Source organism: Trichosurus vulpecula, chromosome 6, assembly GCF_011100635.1.
Source record: "Trichosurus vulpecula isolate mTriVul1 chromosome 6, mTriVul1.pri, whole genome shotgun sequence".
In the NCBI taxonomy this organism is placed as follows: domain Eukaryota; kingdom Metazoa; phylum Chordata; class Mammalia; order Diprotodontia; family Phalangeridae; genus Trichosurus; species Trichosurus vulpecula.
Window position 1 is genome coordinate 149,561,994 of NC_050578.1, and position 4,330 is coordinate 149,566,323.

General features: G+C 39.9%; 1 pseudogene; it reads left to right on the top strand.

Annotated features, from left to right (window-relative positions):
• Window positions 1–1,175: 1,175 nt before the first annotated feature.
• LOC118853139 lies at window positions 1,176–2,378 on the top strand (annotated as a pseudogene).
• Window positions 2,379–4,330: the final 1,952 nt, after the last annotated feature.

Sequence of the window (4,330 nt, forward strand, 5' to 3'; positions counted from 1 at the left end):
ACCCTGTTTTGCAGACATTCTGGCTTAACTATCTCTGTCCTAATATATCATACCCAGAACTGATTATGGTGATCCTCATGTGGTCTAAGCATAATTTGAGGGAGGCTAGGGGGCAAGGGGTTACTTTTGAAGGTTGACCTATCACAATTTAAAACAAAGGAGACAAAATAATTTGGCTAGTATTTTTCAAACTTATAAGAAGAAAAACTAACCCCCCCAAAAAAATGCTTCATTGGATGGATAAATAAATGCTTGGTAATGTTGTGTCACCTCCAGGCCAAATTGTGAATTTCATTAAGTCTGTTTCCAAGCCCATTCTCTTATCTTTTCTTTTTGAATTGCTTTGGGAAAATCTTTCTCTATGTCAACCTCCCAGCTTCCTCCCACTGAAACTTCCCACCTGGGCTGTCCAGCCTCAATGATTTAGCTCTTAAAGCTCTACCCCATTAACAACAGAACAAAAATTTTGTCAGTTTTGGGATCCATTGACTAAAACTTCTTCTAAGACATTGTCCAATTAATTTACTAAAAACAATTTGAGGTAAAATGTCAGTGTTTGAAGATGACAAACATCCTGTCCAGTTGACATTCACATTTTAAATATCTTAACCCAGAAAAGTGACTAATGTGGGAATGCAATTTCATCATTTAGCACAGTGCCTGGCACATGGTAGGTGCTTATCAAAGACTGACTATATCATTCAATTCTACAAATGTTTGTTACACAAGGTACTAAGCCTGGCTTTGAGGATACAAATATGAGAAGTGACATAGTCCCTGGACTCAAGGAAGAGTGGGAGTAGAGGGAAGAGGAATGTATATAACTAAATTTTATACAGGTTAGAATCAGAAGAAGGTTTCTCAGATACATCAAACAGGAGAGGAAGTGACCTCATTCAGCTGAGGAGGAGCAAGGAAAACATCATGGTAGTAGTAGCATTAAAGTTGGCTATGGAAGAAAGGAGACAATTTTAATACGTAGAATCCTTTAGAGCAGGCCTTCTTAAACGTTTTCCACTTGGGACCTACAGTTTGAGGAGCACTGCATAGAGAGATGAGGAACAGAGTTAGAAAAGAAAAAGGACTTTCCCCCTCGGAGCTAACTCTTGGAGGTCACTCTTCTTCTGCCAGTGGAGTTCTTGGAAGGAAGCAGCCAACTCTATTATCAAAGGATCATGGCTTCTACAGACATCATTGAAGGTCACCAGAATGTGTTCACCTGCAACGTTTGTCGGAACGAGCTCACAGACCCTGTGGCTGCTAATTGTGGACACAGCGTTTGCCAATCTTGTCTCAGGGAAGCTTCCATTCCCCTGTCCTGCCACAGGTGCATGGAGATCTCCCAGTCAGCTTTTCATGCCATTTTAAAGAGAAGGAGAAAACTCTCAAAGAAAAGGAAACCTTCTGTTACCCCCCAACAATCTCAACAGAGGCCTGAGAGACCCAGCAAGTATGACAAACACCAGGAGGATAAGCTGTTCTGTATGAATGATCAAAGCCTACTCTGTGTGTCCTGTTTACAATCCCAGGAACATGACGCTCACACCATCTGACCCATAGACGAGGCTGCTAAGGTCTATAGGAAAAAGCTACAGGAGAATCTGAAAGTTGTAAATGGAAATTTAAAAGATGTTCAGAAGCTAATGCTTGAAGAGAAGAAGATACCTCAGATGTGGGCTGTTGTGTGTACAGAACAAGTAGAAATGTCAAGAGAAGTGTTAGAGGAAAAATTTCAAGAAATAAGTGAATTCCTGAGTGATGAAGAAGAGGAGGTCCACAGTCTTGTGGAACTGTATGAGGTAGAGAATGAAATGTTTGAGTGGCTGAAGGAATGGGAGGCCAAGCAATAAATCTACAACAGAGAGAAAAAGAGGATGAGCCACCTCCAGCTGTCTCAGTACAGGAATGACGTGACAGAAATGGCCACAGCATTGGAAGAGAAATCTCAGATGCCAGATATGGACCTTCTACAGGATGCAGAAGACACACTGAACAAGAGTGAGTCGCTGCTGCTTCAAAGGGCAAAACCTTTCACAGCAAAACTGAGCAGTTCTTATTGCATGGATTTAAGAGAATTTCTGAGGCGATTTCAAGAATCTCAACTGTTATAATGTCACTATCCGTACGAATTACATGATGATGACAGAAAGAGGACTTTTACATTTGCAGATATTTCCTCAGGTCAGATGTATGTTATTTATACCTCCAGAAGTCTCCACTGCATGAATGGAAGAGCCTTGTCTATTACACAATTAAACATGGATGGCGGTTCTGAAGAGGAACAAGACTATCCCATCTCTACCTGTTACTGTTTGCCAGTTGAAAGGGAGCACTCACCTAGTGACTTCACTCCTTCCCCCTCAATAGAATGGCATTAGGTCAGAGGCCCAGGCAAACGAAGTAAAGATTTCAGGATGATCCTGGAACTGTATCCCACTTTTTAATCTTATATGTAATATACAAAAGGCAGGGGGCCTTGTTGGGGAGAGAATTTGAAGCTGAGTGCTACTCTAGCAGGGCAAATGCCAATTTTGTTTTTGTTAATTAAGAAACTAAATACTGGGCAGCTAGGTGGCTCAGTGAATAGAGCACTGGCCCTGGAGTCAGGAGGACCTGAGTTCAAATCTGCCCTTAGACATTTGACACACTAGCTGTGTGACCTTGGGCAAGTCACTTAACCCCAATTGCCCTGCCTTCTCTCCAAAAAAAAACCCAAAATACCAAAAACAAGAAACTAAATACTGTGGGATCTTGCATTTGTCTACTCCTTAAGTTAGCTATTCTCTGACAAATGTTATCTACTACAATACGTATAATATAATCTGCAATAATAATAATCTGTATCTGCATGGATAAAATGATAGATGTCTGTAAAAGCTTGCCTGTTTCCCCCTTTACATTTCCATATCCTAGAATATGGGATATTTCCTAGGATATTTCCATGAGAAATGGGTGTTGGACATGGAATGAAGGAAAGCCTTACTGGAATCCCACCCCTCTAGTAGCTGCTAACTGGCCATAGACTGTTGTGCCACAGGTTTATTCATAAAGAGTGTCAGAATATATATTAATAAATATTTTTGTGTTTTTTAAAAAAAAAAGAAAAAGGCATGTGTAGACTATGTCATTGGAAAAGATATAAAATAAAATTGTCAAAGACTGAAGTCAGACCATTTCGGTTTTTGAATGCTAGAATAAGGCATTTATATTTTATCCATTGGAATAAATGTAATAAACTACCAAGAAAGGTTGTTTAGTGAAACTGGAAACTCAATTCTCTAATGGACACCATGAAGCAAGAAGATATTTCAGACTTGCTTAAGATAGATCATGTGGGCCAAGCTAAGCTTAGGTAACTGGAGATAAATAGAAAAGCTGAGAGAGTTTAGAAATTCTAAATTTTAGATACTACTCAGCCTCAGACCAATTAGAGTCATTGTGTAGAAGATAGAGCTCTAGATCTGGAGATGTGTTTATTGTTGTTTGTTTAAATCCTGTCTTCAATACTTACCAGCTCTGTGACCCAGAGAATGACACTTAACCTCTGAGCTTCCGTCTTCTTATCTGTAACTTGGTGATAGCACCTACCTAATAGCATTACAAAGATATAATGAAATAATACATGTAAAGTACAATTTGTATCTTAAAATGCTTTATAATTCCATGCTTTGTTAAACTTATTTGTATACATACTTACTTACTCTACCCTGGTATTATGCATGATGTCAATCAGTCAATAAACATTTATTAAGCACCCACTGTGTGCCAGGCACTGTGTTAAGGGCTGGGAATTCAAGGAGAGGCAAAAGTCCCTGCCTTCCAGGAGATCATAAACTGTTGGGGGAGACAACATGCAAACAACTAGGTGCAAACAAGACAGAGACACGATGAAATAGAAATAATGGTTCCAGGGAAGGCAAAAGAATTTAAGGAGGTTGGGAAAAGTTTCCTGTAGAAGTTGATATTTTAGCTGGGACTTGAAAGAAGCCAGGGAACCAGGAGATGAGGAAGAAGACCATTCTAGGTATGAGGGACAGCCACTGAAAATGCCTACCATTGGGAGTTGGAGTGTTTTGTTTGAGGAAAAGCAAGGGGACCACCATTACTGGATAGAAGGTATAATGGTGGGTAAGGTACAGTTGTGTGAGGTTTAGGAAGACTTGAAAGGTGAGAGTTGGGGACCCAAATTATGAAGGGTTTTGAGTGCCAATATACTTATAAGGACCTGATAGAGTTTACTGAGTAGGAAGGTAATTGGGTTACAGCTGTTCTTCAGCAAAATTACTTTAGTGGCTAAGTAGAGGATGGATTGGAATTGGACTTGTGGCAG